Source organism: Phyllostomus discolor, chromosome 2 (genome assembly GCF_004126475.2).
Source record: "Phyllostomus discolor isolate MPI-MPIP mPhyDis1 chromosome 2, mPhyDis1.pri.v3, whole genome shotgun sequence".
NCBI classification, from domain to species: Eukaryota; Metazoa; Chordata; class Mammalia; order Chiroptera; family Phyllostomidae; genus Phyllostomus; species Phyllostomus discolor.
The window spans coordinates 188899061-188920550 of NC_040904.2; the positions used below are offsets into that span (position 1 = coordinate 188899061).

The 21490-nt window shown below is 38.1% G+C and overlaps 1 protein-coding gene and 1 pseudogene across 1 annotated transcript in view; one reads left to right on the forward strand and one right to left on the reverse strand.

The window, feature by feature from the left end:
* The window catches only part of LOC114513247 (activating transcription factor 7 interacting protein), a 121692-nt gene extending 119005 nt beyond the window's left edge, over nt 1-2687 (reverse strand). The window contains exon 1 of the mRNA XM_028532481.2: nt 2465-2687. The gene's annotated coding sequence lies outside the window, so the exon portion shown is untranslated. The remainder of the gene's footprint in view (nt 1-2464) is intronic.
* Nucleotides 2688-12531: 9844 nt separating this feature from the next.
* Nucleotides 12532-21052, forward strand: LOC114513832 (annotated as a pseudogene).
* The last annotated feature ends 438 nt before the right edge of the window (nt 21053-21490 follow it).

Here is a 21490-nt window from a genome sequence, read left to right on the forward strand (position 1 = left end):
AAAAAACCATATTTGAAGAATATTTGATAATTTGGAATGTTCTCACAATATCATATAACCTTAAAAGACACATTCTAAGAGAATAATAAATTGGAAAAATATACACAACATGATACTAAAAGAACAGGAATAAGATCATGATCCAATTAAAAACAGATCGATCAATCAATATTATTGATCAATCATTATTGATCAACTGCTCAACCATGGGAACATCACAAAAATCACCAAAATATTTAGAGCATTTATTTCTAAATGATTATTAATGTCAACATGTTCCGAATGTGCAAAAATGCAATTTATTAATTTCACAAAACTGAAGATTTAAAACCCCAGTAACTTTTATTCATTCCTGTAATAACCTAGTTTTAATAGTTATATATGATGCATACGTGTCAAAATTTTGTGATATCAACCATAGAAATAAAATGTCAAAACAAGCTTGTATTGACAGTACCAATGAACAGTGTATGTTCAGACAATTCATTGATCTTAGTTTTCTGTTTATAGAACTCTATTTGCCTTTCTAACAAAGATGACAGCAACATTGTTCTACCAATAAATACTTACATTTTTCAATACGTTTTTCAGTGTTTTCAAAGTACCTCTTTCGAGGCTTCAACGTTAACTTAAGAGGTAATCATTTTATATTCAAACGAAAATATCAGCTTGAATGTATACACCAAAATATTTCACTTTTCTGGAAATACAAAGTGTACCATTCCCTAAGATCGAAGTTCTTTTCATAACCTAAATATGTATGTGTCTACACATACACAGAAACATACACACAGATACAGAAAAATACAACATATTTTAAATGCTAAAAAAAAACCACCAGAAACAATGTCAAAAGAGGTGGGGGAGGAGTCTGCTGGGTAAACCACCAGAGAAGTATAAAGGGGAAGATTGCACAACTGCCCTCTAAATATATTTGAGTAGAAGACTCCAGAAGCCCAGGAATTATATTAACGACAAATTTTCTATTAAGAAAAAAGAATTTTTCCTATCACTCCATTCTATGTTGTGTGTGGTATTATTTTTCAAAAATTCACCAACCACAAGTATTCCTTTCAACTACATCTTAATGCTACTAATAGTACTTGTTTGAAGTTAAGGCAATAAAAACGACCCTAAAGCAACCAAGACTGCAAAGCAATAGCCACTTCTTCATTTGACAGGGGACTGATTTAAACTTTAAACTTATCAACAAACTGTTATAACCACAGATGAAGTTTATGAAAACCATTTACACGTTTTTGGCCCAGTAAGAAATAATTTGCACAATGGTAGAATTATATCAAATTGTATAATACTTCTCCTAAGCATGTTATGTAAGATTTAAATAAAGTGGCACTACCATTTTAAACTAAAATAATCAATAGCATACTTACAACTACCTTCTTTAAGAAAGTAAAACCTGGAACGCACTTACAATTTTAAAAAGCCAAACACAACTTTACCCTAGACATATGTATATTGGTAATTTTTATTGATGGTTCACTTAATTTCCTCATAAAGGCCTCAGTGTAGTTGGAAGTTCTTCACAGAAGTCTTTGTCAGAAAAATTTATCAAGTTTTATATTTTATATAACAAAATACTAAGAAAATGACTTAATTTTAAAAGAGTAACAAAAATGTTCTAACTGAAGCAGCAATGCACAAGTCATCTGAGACTGAAAAATGTAAAACTAAAATATAAGTATAAACAGAGGCACACAAACTAATTCAAATTAAACCTTCATTGACTTAGGATCAAATATTTTCTAAAAATACTTCTTTTTAAACAACTCCCATGACCCTCCCCCTCATATTTCAAAAACTCAAATTATTTCTATTCTGTAAACATCCCAAGATGACAGCACTAGTAAAAATAGGGTTAAAAATATATTTGCAATTATGCAATTCAAATAAATGCACTTCCTGTGAGAACACCACTAGGTGCTGATATTCACCTTCCTAAATATAAGCTTGAATCCAGCAAAACTCTAAAAGTGAAATTATAATCGAGAACCATAAGTGACAATCACTTTCACAGAAAATAAAGTCCACAGCTTCTCAGAATCGGAGAAAAATTTAAGAAAACAGTTTGAGCTCTGCATACCAAGAACAACATAAGAGAAGCATTTTTCTGGAAAAAATGTGAGAATTTGAGGGTAACAAAATGTAACCCCTCGAGAACGAGGGAAATTAAATCTAGAACCCAAATGGCGTCCAACAAGAACATTAGATCTTGAAAACGAATATTGCGCTTGCGCAGCCACCGCCCAGTCCGCTGCACAACTGCAGCTAGAGCCCGACCCCGCAAGATCACGTGCTCCCATGCAGCGCCAGCCCGCAGCTCCGCAACCACGCACGCGCAAACAAAACTCCCGCAGCCGCCATAATGCGGTGTTGACTCTACAGAAATACAATAGTAATTTAAGAAAATATTGTTATAACTGCCCCTAGGATGCACATATACCTTTCCGGGCAAGAGACGAGAAAGTGGGAATCAAGTTTCTTCCCACAGCGCCCTCCGCGCAGCCGCCCCCAAAGCTGCTGCCTTAGTCTCGCGCGCTTCAGTCGCCGCTCCGTCACTGCTGCTCCTGCTGCTGCCGCCGCCGCCGCCGCCGCAGATTCAAAAACAAACCCGCTTCTCCCTGCACGCGCGAGGCCGTTATGCAAATAATTGTAGGCGGGGCTCGGTGGTCGTACTATTGGCCACGCCCTCTACACTATCAGCCAATAGGCTGACGGACTGGCTGGTCCTTATGCAAATCACATGGTTTTTTATTTGAATGAGGGAAATTGGCCCCGCCTTCTGTCGTGGAGAAGAGGAGGTCTGAGGAGATTTGAGGTGGTGGCGCTGCGCCTTTCATTGCAGTGTGTGGTATGTTTTACAGTGGAACTTCCCTAAAGAGTGAAGTGAGTAGCACTTTGTGAGTGCCCTCTATGAGCCTTAGAAAGAAGGAAGGAAATAAGTAGGTGAGAGTTTAAAAACTGAGGGAAAGATTTTTGAAAAGGGCTAGAGTATGTTCATTTGTTCATTATTTATATTAAAAATTCAAAGTATGCTTTAAACTTTATATATAATGAGGTAATGAGAAAAACACATCTTTTCATTTATTCTGTGCCACAGAAACCACTTCCAATGATATACTTGCACTAGAAGCTGTATCCCTCTAATTCAATTTTACATGGGGAGCCAACCATTAATGAAAACCAGTGGGATTTAATGGAGAAGGTGCTACTTAGTTGGAACTTCTGGGCTCATATCCAAGTACTTGGGGTTACTTTCCTGTTAATCAGAATAAGTGTTACTCAGTGTTCTCATCTCTAAAATGGTGATAATGTCTGCAGTTAAAATCACTTGAGGGAACTAAATGACAGGATAAAACTAAATGTCTTTTGTAAAGCCTGAAAAAACATCATAAAGCTTGACTTTTAATGTAATTTGTCCCTTAAATTCATCTATTCATTTAATATTTATTTAACAATCACTGTGTTCCAAACTATATTAGGTGCCTATCTTCAAGAAATCTGTGCTACAGTGGAAAAAACAGAAAAGTACACAGGAGATTTTAGTAAGTAATAGGGAATTAATGCAAAGTGGTTAATACTTATTTTTATAATTTGGGCCTCTCAGTTTAGTTGATACTGAGTGGATTTTAGGACGATCACCTAATACAGATTTGAATCAGTAATGACTTCCTAGAAGAGGTAATCTCTGATGTAAGAACTAATTTAATAGATTTATTACCTAAAAAGTAAACTTTATTGTCTCACTTGAAAGATTTAAGTCAGGAAATAACAATTAGATTTGCATTGCTTAATTGCTAAGCTTTGTAAAGTACTTAGAACAGAACATAGTATATAGTTGCTCAATAAGTTTCAAATAGAGGCCCAATTATAACATTGTTTTATACTTTATTTAGTACATAGGTGCTCAATTATAAAATAAATGCTCAATAAATTATAAATATTAATATTGACATTAAAAGTTCTCTATAATATGAGAAATGGGATTATAATATTACAGTCTATTAGGTTTCTCTTTGTACCTAAGCAAATAAAAAGGAATCATTGTTATAATCACTTTTTTAATATTTTTATTTTAATTGTTGTTCAAGTAGAGTTTTCCCCCGTTACCCCCATCCCAACCCTCCCCACTTCCCTCCCGTTTCCAGCCCCCTCCCCCTTGTTATTGTCCATATGTCCTCCATACTTCTTCCTGCAAACCCTTCCCCTTTTCCTCTGAAATTCCCTCCCCTCTCCCCTCTGGTCACTGCCAGCCTGTTCTCAATTTCATTGTCTTTGGTTATATTTTGCTTGTTTCTTTGTTTTTGTAGATCATGTTCCTGTTAAAGGTGAAATCATATGGTATTTGTATTTGTCTTTCACTACCTGGATTATTTCACTTAGCATAATGCTTTCCAGTTCCATCCATGCTGTCACAAGGGTAGGAACTCCTTTTTTCTTTCTGCTGCATAGAATTCCATTGTGTAAATGTACCATAGTTTTTTGATCCATTCATTTAGTGATGGGCCCAAGGTTGCTTCTAGCACTTGGCTATTGTAAATTGTGCTGCTATGAACATTGGGGTGCATAGGTTCTTTTGGATTGGTGTTTCAGGGTTCTTAAGATATAATCCTAGCAGTGGAATTGCTGGGTCAAAAGGCAGGTCCACTGTTAGTTTTCTGAGAAAATTCCATACTGTTTTCCATAGTGGTTGTACCAGTCTGCAATCCTACCAACAGTACACTAGGGTTCCCTTTTCTCCACAACCTCTACAACACTTACTGTTTGTTGCTTTGTTTGTGATGACCATTCTAACCTATGTGAACTGGTATCTCATTGTGGTTTTAATTTGCATCTCTCTGATAGCTAGCAATACTGAGCATCTTTTCATGTGTCTCTGGGTCCTCTGTATGTCCTCCTTGGAGAAGTGTCTGTTCAACTCTCTTGCACATTTTTTAATTGAGTTGCTTGTGAGTTCTTTATATATTTTGGAGATTAAACCCTTGTCTGAGGTATCATTGGCAAATATATTTTCCTATATGGTTGGTTCCCTTTTCATTTTAATACTGTTTTCTTTAACCGTGCAGGAGCTTTTTATTTTGATGAGATCCCATTTGTTTATTCTTTCCTTTATGTCTCTTTCTATAGGGGATATATCAGTGAAAATATTGCTGCATGAAACACCTGAGGGTTTCCTGCCTATGTTCTCTTCTAGGACTTTAATGGTGCTGTGGCTTATATTTAAATCTTTTATCGACCTTGAATTTATTTTTGTGTATGGTGTAAGGTGGTGCTCAAGTGTCATTTTTTTTGCATGTAGCTGTCCAGATCTCCCAACACCATTTGTTGAAAAGAATATTTTTGCCCCGTTTTATGCTCCTGCCCACTTTGTCAAATATTAATTGACTGTAGAGACTTGAGTTTATTTTTGGGCTCTCTGCACTCTTCCATTGGTCTATATGCCTGTTTTTATGCCAGTACCAGGCTGTTTTGATTACAGTGGCCTTGTAATACAGTTTGGTATCTGGTATTGTGATCCCTCCTACTTTGCTCTTCTTTCTCAAAATTGCAGCAGCTATTCAGGGTCATTTATGGGCCTATAAAAATTTTTGAAGTGTTTCTTCTATGTCTGTGAAATATGCCATTGGTACTTTAATAGGTATTGCATTCAATCTGTAAATTGCTTTGGGTAGTATGGACATTTTGATGATGTTAATTCTTCCAATCCATGAACCAGTATATGTTTCTATTTGTAATTTCCTTGATTTCTTTCTTCAGTGTTGTGTAGTTTTCTGAGTACAGGTCTTTTACCTCCTTGGTTAGGTTTATTCCTAGGTATTTTATTTTTCTTGTTGCTATATCAAATGGGATTTTTTTTTCCTGATTTCTGCTTCTGGTGTTTCATTGTTGGTATACAAAAATGCCTTTGATTTCTGGATATTGACTTTGTATCCTGCTATTTTGCCAAAATCATTTATTAGGTCAAGCAGTTTTTTGGAGGAGCTATTGGATTTTCTTTCTATTTATTGAATTTTCTACTCTATCTATTGGATTTAACTTATCATGTCATCTGCAAACAATGACAGTTTTGTTTCCTCCTTTCCAGTTTGGATGCCTTTTATTTCCTTTTCTTGTCTGATCGCTGTGGCTAAAACTTCCAATACTATGTTGAATAAAAGTGGTGAAAGTGGATATCCTTATTTGTTCCTGATCTTAGGGGAAGATTTTAGTTTTTGAGCACTGAGTATGATGTTGGCTGTAGGTCTATCATATATGGTCTTTATTATGTTGAGGAATGCTCCCTCTTTTCCCACTTTGCTGAGTGTTTTGATCATTAATGGGTGCTATACCTTATCAAATGTTTTTTCCGAATTTACTGATATGATCATGTGATTTTTATCTTTGCTGTTTTTTATGTGATGTATTACGATGATTGATTTGCGAATGTTGTACCATCCTTGCATCCCTGGGATGAATCCCACTTGGTCATGGTGTATGATCTTTTTAATGTATTGTTGGATGTGGTTTGCCAATATTTTGTTGAGGATTTTAGCATCTAGTTCATCAGCAATATTGGCCTGAAGTTTTCTTTCTTTGTTGTGTCTTTATCTGGTTTTGGGATTAGGATGACGCTGACTTCATAAAAAGAGTTTGGGAGTCTTCCATCATTTTGGATTTTTTGGAGTAGTCTGTTAAGCATAGGGGTTACCTCTTCCTTAAATGCTTTGTAGAATTCTCCTGTGAAACCATCTGGTCCAGGGCTTTTGTGTGTCAGAAGTTTTTTGATTACTGCTTCAATTTCATCTGCTGTTATTGGTCTGTTCATGCTTTCTACTTCTTCTTCACTGAGTTTTGAAAGACTATATTTTTCTAGAAATATGTCCATTTCACCTAGGTTTTCAAATTTTTTGGTATATAGTTCTTCATAGTAATTTCTTAAAATCCTTTGTATTTCTGTGGTATCAGTTGTATCTCTCCTCTTTCATTTCTGATTGTGGTTTTTTTTTGGGGGGGGGTCATCTCTCTTTTTTTTCTTAATGAGTCTGCTTAAAGGCTTGTTGGTTTTGTTTATCTTTTCAAAGAACCAGCTCCTGCATTCATTGATCCTTAGAATTGTGCTTTGAGTCTCTATGTCATTTAATTCTGCTCTGATCTTGGTTATTTCCTTCCTCCTACTTGCTCTGGGCCGTCTTTGTTGTTATTCCTTGAGTTCTATTAGATGTAGTGTTAGGTTGTTTGTTTGAAATGTTTCTATTGTTTTTAGGCAGGCCTGTACTGCTATGAACTTCCCTCTCAGGAATGCCTTCGCTGTGTCTCATAAGTTTTGGGTTGTTGTGAGTTCATTTTCACTTGTTTTCAGAAACTTTTTGATTTCTTCACTAATTTCATTCTTGACCCATTCATTGTTTAATAGCATGCTATTCAATCTCCATGATTTTGAGTGTTTGGGGTTTTTTTCCCTTGGGGTTGGTTTCTAGTTTCAGCCCCTCGTGTTCAGAGAAAATGCTTGATATGATTTCAATTTTCTTGAATTTGTTGAGGCTTGTTTTGTGTCCTATTATGCGGTCTATCTTTGCAACTGTTCCATGTACATTTGAAAAGAATGTGTATTTAGCTTCTTTGGGATGAAGGATATCAGTTAAATCCATTTCATCTAGGGTGTTGTTCAGTGCCACAATATCTTTGTTGATATTTTGTTTGGAAGATCTGTCCATTTTTTATAGTGGGGTGTTGAAATCCCCTACTATAATTGTGTTGTGGTCAATATCTTTCTTGAAGTCCTCCAAGATTTTCTTTTCTTTTTTTTTTTTAAGATTTTATTTATTTATTTTTAGGGAGGGAAGGGAGGGAGAAAGGGAGAGAGAAACATCAATGTGTGGTTGCTGGGGGTTGTGGCCTGCAACCCAGGAATGTACCCTGGCTGGGAATCGAACCTGGGACACTTTGGTTCCCAGCCCGCGCTCAATCCACTGAGCTATGCCAGCCAGGTGAAGTCCTCCAAGATTTTCTTTATGTATTTGGGTGCTTCTATGCTGGATACATATGTATTTACAATGTTTATGTCTTCTGGATGGATTCTTCCCTTGAGTATTATGAAGTGACCTTCTGGGTCTCTCTTTATGGCCCTTTTTTTGAAGTCTATTTTGTCTGATATGAGTATTGCTACCCTGGCTTTTTTTTTCCCTGTCCATTTGCTTGGAAAATTTGTTTCCAGCCCTTCACTTTCAGCCTGTATAGGTCTTTTGTCCTGAGGTGGGTCTCTTGTAGGCAGCATATGTGTGGGTCATGCTTTCTTATCCATTCAGCTATCCTGTGTCTTTTGATTGGAGCATTTAATCCATTTACATGTTAGGTTATTATTGATAGGTACTTATTCATTGCCATTTTCATACCTATGTTGCTCTCCTTTTCTCTCTCTTCCTTTCCTTAAAGCAGTCCCTTTAGCATCTCTTGAAGAGCTGGTTTGGTGGAAGTGTGTTCTTTTAGACTTCTTTTGTCTGGGAAGCTCCTTATTTGGCCTTCTATCTTGATTGAGAGCCTTGCTGGGTAAAGTAGCCTTGGTTGCAGGCCTGTGGTTCTCATTACTAGGAATATTTCTTGCCATTCTCTTCTGGCTTGGAGCGTTTCCATTGAGAAGTCAGCTACTAACCTTATCGGGGCTCCCTTGAATGTTACTTCCTGTTTTTCCCTTGCTGCCTTTAAGATTCTCTCTTTGTCTTGGAGTTTTGCCATTTTAATTATGATGTGTCTTGAAGTGGGCCTGTTTGGGTTCCTCTTGATTAGGACTCTATGTTTCCTGGATTTGTGTGACTTTTTCTCTCAACAAATTAGGGAAGTTTTCCATCATTACTTTTTCAAGCAGGTTTTCTATCTCTTGTTTTTCTTCTCCTTCTAGTGTCTCTATTATACGGATATTATTACATTTCATATTGTCCTGCATTTCTCTTAATCCCTCTTCACTCTTTCTGAACCCCTTTTCCTTTTCTTGCTCTTTCTGGGTGTTTTTTCCTACCTTGTCCTCCAGTGCAGTGATCTGATCTTCTGCTTCATCTAGCCTGCTTTTGACTCCTTCTACTGTGTTCTTCAGTTCAGAAATTGTATTCTTTATTTCCTCTTGGCCCTTGTTGATAGTTTCTATTTCCTTTTTCATGTTGATGTAGTTTCCAGTGAGTTCGTTGTAGTTTCCCTGTAGTTTCTGGTAATTCTCTGTGAGCTCATTCAGCTTCCTGATAACCATCTCTTTGAACTTAATATCTGATAGTTGAGTTGCCTCTATTTCATTTGACATTATTTCTGAGGCTTTCTCCTTTCCTTTCATTTGGGGATTGTTTCTTTGTCTTCCCATTGTTTGTGAGACTCTTCTTGTTAGTCTGAGCTTCTTAAATTTATCTGTCCTGACTCCCTGAGTTTATGGTGTGAACTTCTGTGGTACAATACCTGTGAGATTCAGTGGTGCTGTCTCCTTGATCTTCCAAGCTCACTGGTCTTGGGCTGTCATCTATGTTTGTCTTTGGGTTTTGATTATTGTTGGGTCTGTCTTTGGTGGGTCCTTCCCACCAGCTGGTTAACTGAAGGTCACTCTGTTTACCACCTCTTGTATTTTGTTGTGCTGGTGTGGGCACGTTGTGTTGAAGCTGATTCTTCTGTGTGTACAAGGTTTTGAGGATTCTCTCTTGCTCTTGTTCAGTTGTTTGTTTTGGGTAATTTCTCTACTATTTAGTTGTATTTCCAGATAGGTCCTGGATTGAGTTTAGTGTGGCTTCCACTTCCTCCTTCATCTTCTTCTTTTGTTATCTGTTGTTGGTTCCTTTGTTTGCGGGTTTCCTCTTCCAGCAGGTATCCTGGTGTTCACAGCTTCCACTTACTCTTTTTTGTGATTAGTTGGAGGGGGAAGGCAAAATGGTTTAAGACAGCAGGAGTGTATTCTATGATATTTACAGTAGCAGCCGGTAGAGAAGAGACAGGATGTCCTTTGGCTATGTATAGTGTTAACTGTGATATTCCACCCAACTAGCCACTTTTTAGAAAGGGTGAAAAGAAGACAAGAAAGACTCTTGTTGGAAAGGGGAGGGTTGTGAGTTGGATCTAGAAAGCAGTGAGCTAGTGGGAGGTCAGATTCTGAGGTAAGGTGAGAATAAAGGATAGAAAATAGGTGTAGTATGTGAGGGAAGAGAGTTAAACACAACAGTAATAGAGTTCAGGAAACCGTGAAGTGTGCTAAGATCTGGGAGAGGTGCTGTGTAGTATTTACAATTGTATGGAACAGCTATTATTTACAATAATAATGGAGCAACAATCATATGACAGAATCTATGTGATTTGGATAACAAGAATAGGAAGTATAGGACCTACAGTAGTGTGCTAATAGAACACAAGTGAAGTGAAAGACAGTAAATTAACAATACACTATAAAAGTGAAAACAAGGGAAACCAGTCAAACAATACAATTTAACCAGCAAAGCAAAGAAGGCTAAACAAAAAGAAGAGGAATACAAAAATACTAATAAAATAAAAGATGTAAGAATAATGAAAAAATAATAATACAAATATGCAATAACTTGCAGGTTCTCTGTAGTAAAAAAGTGAAATCTGTCTCACTGTCTCAGCTGTTGGGATGACCCTTCTTTGGGTCCAACCCTGGTCTTTTCATAGTTCCAGGTTTTTTTGTCTCACTTGTGGGAATTAAAAAAAAGAAGAAGGAAGGAAGAAGAGATACAATGGGAAAGAAAGGAAGAGGGAATAAAACAAGAAAGAAGGAAAGAGAGGAAAAAGGAGTTGAAAGATAAAAAGATAATAAAAATTTTAAAAATAAAGAATTACTTAAAAACAACAACAACAACAACAACAACAACGGCCTCTTGCTGGCTTCAAACTGGCCAAACCAGTTTTGCTGGTCTTCCTGGCTGCAGCAGGCTGAGGGACGATTAGTTTTGCTTTTGTTCCTTCCTAATCCTCACTCGGTGAGCCTCCAGCCCAGTTTCCTAGCAGCCTCTGGTCCCTCAGGTTCCACAGGTTTGGGTGCATACTCTCCCCAGGGCTTTGGGTGCGGGTGCCAGGCCTGCTACAGAGCACACTCTCCCTGAGTTGTGGGTGTGCATGCTCAGCCAGGTGACTTCCAGTTCCTCAGGTTCCAGCCTGCACTCTTCCCAGGGCTACAGGAGTGTGTGCAGGGCCTTCCTCACCACCTCAGGAGCACCATCAGGCCGGGTGCGGAGGAGGCCGGAGTGGCTGCTGCAGGAGAATTCACAGTATCTCTTTTTTCACTTTTTCTTTTTGAGAAATTCCTCCTGCTCAAGCCTGCCACTCCACACAGAGGCCTGGCCTCTCGCACAGCCCAGTTCTCCAACCAGACTGGGGACCCATCACGGCCCAACTCTCAACTCTCCCCAGCTGGCGTCCACAGACTCTGTGGGTGCTCATAGTCCCTGTGTGTTTGCCACTTAGTCCTTATTCCCCCTCTCTGCAACTTGAAGCAACCAGGTCTCTCCTCGTGCTGCTCCGGACTTGTTTGGTAGCAGAGGAAGCCATTGACCCAGCTCTCTCCCAAGAACCCTGCGGCAGACCCAGCAGGCGCCAGGCCTAGGGCTGCAGCCGCTCTGGTCCCCAGGCTGGTCCCAGGGTCCTTATTGTCCTGAAGCACTCTCCTTACCATCTGGTTTTTCAATGTCCTCTACAATTTTTGGTCTCCTATCTTCATATATGCTGGGGTACTGTTGGCTGTTTGCTCTGTTTCTCCATAGATCGGCTAGGTTTTCTCCTGTGTGTAAGGGAAAGTGGAATCCGCTCCCTCCTACCTCACCACCATCTTCAGTCTCCTTTAATCACTCTTAATTATGTACACTAACAGGAAAAGGAAAAATAAAATTGCAATAACTCAACAATTGATTAATTTTCTTAGATTTGCTCATATTCTAAACTTACCTCCATAAGACTCCAACTAGACAGTTTTATTGTATTTGAATATCCCCAGATATCCTCAACCATTTATAGTCTCTTCAGCCATTGTACCTACTGGTTGATCTAACCAATGAATTTCTTGTTTCCTTCAACAAGTACAGTATCTAGTTTTCTAAGTGCTGGAGATGCCCACAAGAAATGACACTGCCTCTAATGGGGAGTCATATATACAGATAAATCAATATGAGATCATTAGTATCATGGAGATATACATTAAATATAAAAAAAGAGAACCTAAATCTTCCTTGTAGTATATGGGAAAATTTCAGAGAAGAGGTGATATTTGACCTGACTCATAATGTAGAACTAAAAGTACTATCAGAATAGGTATAAAACAAAGAATTCAATGTAGATAAGACAAATGCAAAGACACTGAAGAGTAAAAAAAGATATGGCTTTAAATTCTGGGTAAGATGATATTCAAAATAATTATCAAACCCTGTGGTACCAGTCACTGACCAATTAGAATGGAAACAGGCTTTAAGACCCCCTACTTTTTCAGATATTAATCTTCTAGTTGGAGGACTGTGGAGTGGTCCCGGGGTTCTTCAGCTGGGGACTGAGGCAGACCCCATGGTAGGAGTAGTACTCAGGTATGTGACAGCTACTTACCAATCAGTACTGAAGGATTTCCATATTTTATTCACCACTGTGGCCTTATTTATACATACTGTCTCAATATACTTCTAGAAAAAGATGCTGGAATAAAACAAGATGAACTTCTCTCAGGCAATAGTCCAAAAAAGCAAAAATACTTAAAATAATAAACATAAATAAATGATTTTTGGTTGTAGCAACGGAGCAGAAATTGAACAAGGAAAATAAAACTTTTGAAAAATAGCATAAACTCAAAGAAGGAATAGCTGAAAAGGAAAACCGAAGTTTCTAAGTTCTATAATACAAGAGAAAGCCTAATAGAGTACTTACAGAAATAGGCTCTGAAGACTTACTACCTGAATTTGAAATTTGTCCCTACTTCTTGTTGCATGTTCTAAACTTCTCTATTCAAATAGCTCCTGAAATATAAAATGAGGATGATTAAAAATAGCTTCTATCTGGTAAAGTTTTTATGAAGATTAAATTCTGGTAAAATACTCCAAGCAATGCTGGGTATATAATAATATCTCTATGAGTGTTAGGTAACAGTAATCATACTAATAATAGTAGTAGTAGTAATAGTAGTAGCAGTACTTGACAGAAAATTAATTGTACAAACAGCTCAACTTGAGCAGTTTATGTCTGCACATCCTACACTACCATTAAGAAAGACTATGAATTATGCCCTGGCTGGCATGGCTTAGTGGACAGAGTGCCAGCCTGTGAACCGAAAGGTTACCAGTTCAATTCCCTGTCAGGGCATATGCCTAAGTTGTGGGCCAGGTCCCATTTGGGGGCGAACAAGAGGCAACCAGTGTTTCTCTCCTTTTCTCTCTCTCCCTCCCTGCTTTCTCTGAAAATAAGTAAATAAAATCTTTAAAAAAGAAAGAGAGAGACTCTGAATTAACAGCAACCTGATAATTTGTATTATTTTCCTCCAATTTGAAGGGAAGTTTACTGAGGTGTTAAGTAGGCAAAGTTGGGAAAACTCAAGAAAAAAATTTGTGGGAATAGGAAGTATGGTAAACAGATTTCTAAGATGATCTCCATTTCCTTGCATTCACACCTTGTATAATCCTCTCCCCTTGAGTAAGGTCCGAGCCCATGACTTGCTTCTAGCCAATAGAATATGGCAACGATGAATAAATTTTGCAGATGTAATTAAAGTCCAAAATAAATCAATTTGAGTTAACCAAAACCAAGATTATCTTGGCTCTAACCACTGTGGCTCAGTTGGTTAAGTGTCATCCTGCAAAGCAAAAGGTCACTGGTTCAGTTCCCAGCCAGTCACATGCCTGGGTTGCAGGTTTGATCTCCAGTCGTGTGCCTACAAGAGACAACTGATCAATGTTTGTCTCTTACATCAGTGTTTCTCTCCCTTTATTTCTCTCTCTCTTCCTCTATCTTTAAAAATAAATAAATAAAAGCTTAAAAAGAGAGAGAGAGTATCTGGGGTGGACCTGACTTAATCTGGAAAAATTCCATTAAAAAAGGAACTGGGCCTTCCCTGAAGAAAGAGATTCTCCTTGCTGGAGAACTAAGACGTAAGCATCACGTTGAAGAACATATTGTGGAAATTTACTACAAGTGTCTTTTTTTATGTATTTATTTATAAAAAGGTTTTATTTATTTATTTTTTAGAGAGACAGGAAGGGAGGGAGAAAGGCAGAGAAACATCAATGTGTGAGAGATACATGATTAGTTGCCTCTACATGCCTCCAACCAGGGACCTGGCCTGAAACCCAGGCATTGACCCGCTGACTGGGAACTGAACCAGTGATCTTTTCATCAGCAAGTCAGTGCTCAGTCCACTCAGCCACACCAGCCAAGGCAGCACATTGTTTTCTGAGCTCAAGATTTTTGCTAGCAATTCTGATAGGGAATTTGTTAGAAATGTGTGAGAAATAGAGACAGGAGGAACCAGATGATCTGATCCAAGTGCCTTTATTTGATGCTGTGCGTACATGCTGGGTGGGGGCTGGGGGAGGAGGAAGGAATTTTTTTTTCCTTCAGAAAAAGGTACAAAAGAGTTTATTTTTTATAATGTTTAAAATATATTTTATTGATTATGCTATTACAGTTGTCCCATTTCACCCCTTCACTCCCCTCCACCCTGTATACCCTCTCTCACCCACTCCCCCACCTTTAGTTCATATTCCTGTGTCATACTTATAAGTTCTTTAGCTTCTACATTTCTCATACTATTCTTACCCTCCCTGTCTATTTCCTACCTACAATCTATGCTACTTATTCTCTGTACCTTTTCCCCCTCTCTCCTCCTCCCACTCCCCTGTTGCTAACCCTCCATGTGATCTCCATTTCTGTGGTTCTGTTCATGTTCTACTTGTTTGCTTAGTTTCTTTTGGTTTTGCTTTAGGTGTGTTTGTTAATAATTGTGAGTTTGCTGCCCTTTTACTATACATTTTTTTAAATCTTCTTTTCTTAGATAAGTCCCTTTAACATTTCATAAAATAAGGGCTTGGTGATGATGAACTCCTTTAACTTGACCTTATCTGAGAAGCACTTTATCTGCCCTTCCATTCTAAATGAAAGCTTTGCTGGATAGAGTAATCTGGGATATAGGTCCTTGCCTTTCATGACTTGGAATACTTCTTTCCAGCCCCTTCTTGCCTGCAAGGTCTCTTTTGAGAAATCAGCTGACAGTCTGATGGGAACTCCTTTGTAGGTTACTGTCCCCTTCTCTCTTGCTGCTTCTAGGATTCTCTCCTTCGTTTTTACCTTGGCTAATGTAATTATGATGTGCCTTGGTGTGTTTCTTCTTGTGTCCACCTTCTTTGGGACTCTCTGAGCTTCCTGGACTTCCTGGAAGTCTATTTCCTTTGGCAGAATGGGGAAGTTCTCCTTTATTATTTGTTCAAATACGTTTTCAATCTGTTGCTCTACCTCTTCCCCTTCTGGTACCCCTACAATTTGGATGTTGGAGCCTTTAAAGATGTCCTGGAGGTTCCTAAGCTTCTCCTTGTTTTTTTGAATTCTCATTTCTCCATCCTTTCCTGTTTGGTTGTTTCTTTCTTCCTTCTGGTCCACTCTATTGTTTTGAGTCCCAGTTTCCTTCCCATCACTATTGGTTCTCCATGCTTTTTCCTTCATCTCTATTATAGTAACCTGCATTTTTTCATCTAATTTATGCCCAAAATCAACCAATTCTGTGAGCTCTCTGATCACCAGTGTTTTGAACTGTGTATCTGATAGGTTAGCTATTTCTTGGTCTCTCAAAAGGATGAGTTCTGGGGCACTGATTTGAGCTTCTGTTTGAGCCATCTCTCTCTCTCTCTCTCTCTCTCTCTCTCTCTCTCTCTCTCTCTTTTTGGTCTGGTTGCTTTTGTTATGGTGAGGGGAGGTGCCTTAGGTGTTCACCAGGGCTGGGCACCCCAGTCACTAGATTGTGACGTTGTATGTGAGGGTGGGGTCGAGAGGGAACAATGGCGGTAGCTCCGCTCTCATGGGACCCCAGTCCCTTCTCTGGGATCCTGGGTTGCACGCTCTGCCCTGCTCCACAATCGCCGCCTCACTGGGTCCGCCAGCTGCCGCTTGCATACTCAGGGTCCACCTGCTGCGATGTTGTGCACCCCAGATGCCTCACGTGCTCCCGGTTGCCCTATGTGCCCAATTCTCCCTGTTCTCCGAGCTGCGACCAGTGCCTGGCTGCTCGTGTTTGCCCCTCCTACCAGTCTGGATGAACAGGTCTATTTCAACTTCTTGGCTGTCCAACTTCCATTCAGATAAATTTTCTGTCAGTTCTGGGTGTTATTCTGCCTCTAAATTGTTGTTGTTCCAATCCTGGTTGTGTGTGGAGGTACAGTGCATCCACCTATGCCTCCATCTTGGCTGGAAGTCCCAGGAATCGGAAATTTATTACAAGTGTCTTACAGGATCTTTGGGTAGCCTCTAGGACCTGAGGGTGGACTTCAATCAACAACCAGCAAAAAAGGTAGGAGGACTACTCTGGCCAGTTTGGCTCAGTTGGTTGGAGTGTCATCCCATAAACTGAAAGGTCACAGGTTTGATTCCAAGTCAGGGTACATACCCAGGTTGCAGGTTTGATCCCCAGTCAGGGCATATATGAAAAGGCAACCCAATTGATGTTTCTCTCACATCGATGTCTTTCTGTCTGCCTGTCTCTGTCTCTGTCTCTCTCTCCCCCCCATCTCCCTCCCTCCCTCTCTAAAAGAAATTAAAAAATGGCCTTGAATGAGAATTTTTAAAAGGTAGGACCATCAGTTGTATAGCCATAATGAAATGAATTCTACCAACCCATAAAATGGGCTTGGAAGCAGTTTAACCAAAAAAGTTCTCACATGAAAATGCAACCCAAATAACACCTTGATTATAACATTATAAGTCTATGAGCAGAGGATCCATCTAAGACAGACCCAAACTCCTGATACAAAGAAACTAAAATAATAAATGTATGTTGTTTAAAGTTGTGGTAATTTGTTAATTGGAAATAGAAAACTAATACAAGAAATCATCACATAATGGAAGGGATATCTAAACCATGTTTCAAGGTATGTAAGTGACCTAACTAGATGAAATGAGTCATTAGAAGATACTTAACTGGCATTCATTAAAAAAGGATAGAACCAGTGCTGAGATTACACCTGGGCAAGAGAGGCCTCTGTTCTCATCCCCATATTTTAAGGGGCCCTGTACATAAACATACATATTTAAAAGGCATACATATGCCTTTGTCACTCATAATTTGACCTTCAGTAATGACCATAATAGGAACTGTGACCTTAAACATCTGTTATCATAATATTCCAAGCTTTATGAGAGTATTTCTCCATATTTCTTCCTCTGTGTCATCCAAAGGCAGCTCTTAGAATGCTGTGAAGGTCACTGGGTTGAGACACGCACTCAGCTTTAGAGTATGTAAATTTTGAACAGCAAAATAACTCATTTAAGAAAAATAAATAAACTTTTCAGCTTCTTCTTCTTTACTAGTACAGATTCAATTGATTTTTATGTAACAAAGTTATTTGCCAGTAGTGTCAAGCCTTCATTTTCTTCCTTGTTTGCATGGACCAGTGTGTGTTTCTGTGGACACTCAGAACTTATTGTAGTACTCCCAACATTTGTACATAATTTTTGGAAAATATTTTGCAATAGTAAATCATACATATTACTCTTATATTTATATACCATACTTAAAGATATTTGTGCAACATAAAAGAAACATGATACTCATTTTGAAAATTAGCAATTAAATTCTAGACTTATAAATTATTTCATTTTAATAAGAATATTCCTGAACAAGTAGGTCAAAGAAGAAATCAAAAGAGAAATTAAAAAATGCCTGGAGGCAAATGAAAATAGAAATACAACATGCCAAACTCATGGGATACAACAAAAGCAGTTCGAAGAGGGAAATTTATAGTGATAAATGCCTGCATGAAGAAACAAGAAAAGCATCCAACAACCTAAGTTTACACTTCAAGGAACTAGAAAAGATAAACAAACGAAGCCCAAAGTTAACAGGAGGAAGGCAATAACAAATATCACAGTGGAAATAAATGAAATAGAGGCCAAAAAAGCAATAGAAAAGAACAATGAAATGAAGAGGTTTTCTAAAAAGTAAATAAAAGTTGATACACATTTAGCAAGACTGACCAAGAAAAAAGAGAGATGACTAAAATAAATAAAATCAATAATGAAAGAGGAGCCCTGGCTGGCGTAGCTCAGTGGATTGAGCGCGGGCTGGGAACCAAAGTGTCCCAGGTTCGATTCCCAGCCAAGGTACATTCCTGGGTTGCAGGCCAGAACCCCCAGCAACCGCACATTGATGTTTCTCTCTCTCTCTTTCTCTGTATCTCCCTCCCTTCCCTCTCTAAAAATAAAATAAATAAAATCTTAAAAAAAAAATAATGAAAGAGGAGATGTTAAATAACATCTGAATAACAAAGGATCATAAGCCACTACTGTCTACAATTATATGGCAAAAAAAATTGCCCAACCTAGAAGAAATGGATAAATGCCTAGAAATATACAACCTACCAAAAGTAAAAGAATGAAGAAATAAAAAATCTAAACACACCAATTACTAGTAACAAGATTGAATTAGTAATCAAAATCTCCCCAAAACAAAAGTCCAGAACCAGATAGCTTCACCAATGAATTCTACCAAACATTTCAATATGAATTAATGCCAATTTTTCTTAAAATTTTTGGAAAAAATACAAGAGGAGGGAACACTTCCAAACTCATTTATGAGGCCAGTATTAATTAACCTGATAACAAAACCAGACAAGGACACAGCAAGATAAGAAAATTACAGGCCAATATCCTGAATGAATATAGATGCTAAAATATTCAACAAAATATTAGCAAAGTGTGTTTAACAACACAGAAAATGTATCACACACCATTATGAAGTGGAATTTATTTCAGGGATGGAATGATGGTGGTACATCTGCAAATCAATTCATGTAATATGCCACATTAGCAAAATGAAGGATAAAATGCAATGATCATCTCAATAGATGCAGAAAAAGCTTTTAACAAAATTTAGCATTCATTTATGATAAAGTGTGAAAAGAATGAGTAGAGGGAACTTACCACAACAAAATGAAGGCCACACATGACAAACCTACAGCTAACATGACGGGTGAAAAGCTGAAAGCTTCTCCTCTAAGTTCAAGAACAAAACAAGGATGTCTATACTCGATACTTTTATTTTACATAGTATTATAAGCCTTAGCTGTAGCACTTAGTCAATAAAAAGAAATAAAAGGTATCCAACTCAGAAAGGCAGAAGTAAAATTGTCACTATTTGACCTGATGTTATATATAGAAAACCCTAAAGACTTTACAGAAAAAAAGTGTTCAAATTAATAAATCAATTTAGTAAAGTCACAGGATATAAAATCAATATATTAAAAAACTGGCATTTCTATACATTAATAACAAACTATCGGAAAGAAAAATGGAAAAAATCTCATTTACTCAATTGATTTTCTCAATTGAGAAAATGACATTGAAAAGTATAAAATACTAAAAATAAATTTAACCAAGGAAGTGAAAGATCCGTTGACTGAAAATTTTAAAACAATAATGAAAAACTGAAGAAAACACAAATAAATGGAAAAAGAACTTATGCTTATGGATTAGAAGAATTAATATTGTTAAAATATCTATGCTACACGAAACTATCTATAAACTTAATTCAATCCCTATCAAAACTCAAAGGCATTTTTCAAAGAAATAGACCAAACATTCCTTAAATTTGTATGGAACAACAAAGAACCATGAAGAGCCGAAATAAGATTGAGAAAAAACAAAGCTGGAAGCATCACACTCCCTGATTTCAAACTATATTGCAAAGCTATAGTTATCAAAGCAGTATGATATTGGCATAAAAACAGACACATAGATCATGAAACAGTTTAGAGAGCCCAGAAATAAATCCACACATATATGGTCAATTTATTATTACAAAGGAGTGAAGAATATACAATGTGGAAAGAACAGTCTCTTCAACAAATGATACTGGGAAATCTAGACAGCCATGTGCAAAGGAATGAAACTGAACCACTATCTTACATCATACACAAAAACTAATGCAAAATGGATTAAAGACTTGAAAATAAGACTAGAACTGTGAAACTTCTAAAAGAAAACATAAGTGGTAGGATTCTTTACATCAGTCTTAACAATAGTTTTTTGTTGTTGTTTTGGATTTGACACTAAAAACAAAGGCAAAAATAAACAATTGGGAAATCCTGGAAGAGGCTGCCCAAAACTGCTCCTCCTGACAATGCTAGATCAGGCAACGTGTCATTAGCAATAGCCTCATCAGAAGGCCCTAGGTACTAGAGGGTCAGCCCCAACATCATGGATTTTGAGACAGACCTGGAGACCAGTTCATGTGGGAAGCTAGCCCATCAGAAGGCCATCCCCAGAACTCATCTGGCTTTTATTATCAACTGTGCTTTTGGGAAACAGCTTTCCCTAGCAATACCGCTAGTGCTGCCCAAGCCCCCACCTCCAATCTAAGACCTGTTATCTCCCCATTGAAGACCTACATCTTGTTCTGTGGGAAAAGCCAGCCCCATCTGACTCAGGAGGGCCCCCTGCATGGGTGGCCCCTTGCCTAGGCCAGAGGCACCCTGCCACCCTGCAGAGGGACTATGGCCCCAGCTCCCTCCCCAGTCAGCCCACACTGCTGTTGCCAGGAGGCTCCTGAAACGAAGCGAGCCCATAAAGACAGTGCCCTCAAGACCTTCACCTTGGGAAACAGTCATAGGCTTGCTCAAAGATTTCTCCTTCTGTGTCTGTGGGCAAGCAGATTAATTGGCAGAGCCTGACCATGGAAAAGGGGGGACACCAGGCTCAAGTGTCCAGGGGATGCAATTCCCAGGGCCCACTCCAACTTTGCCAGAATCAGCAAAATCCCAAAGGAAGACACCACAGCTTTGTTGGAGCTTATATTCTTGGAGTGGGGGTTTGGGTGATGGGAGATTGTGAACAGTGAAAAAAATAATAATAAAAATCAACAAGTGTGGATACTTCAAACTACAATGTCTTACACAAAAAAGGAAACTCAACAAAATGAAAAGGCATCCTACAGGAGGGGAGAAGATATTTGCAAATTATATACCTGATAAGGGGTTAATACCCAAAATATATTAAGAACTCATACAACCCAAAGCAAAAAAAACAGCAAACAAATTTTAAAGTGGGCAGAGGATATTAATAGATATTTTCACCAAAGAAAATATACAGATGGCCAACAATACATGAAAAAGTGTACTGATTATTAATCATCAGGGAAATGCACATCAAAACCACAATAAGATATCATTTTATACCTACTAAAGTGGCTATTATCAAAAAGACAAAAAATAACAAGTGGTGACAAAGATATGGAGAAAAGGGAACCTTCAGACACAGTTGGTAGGAATGTAAACTAGTG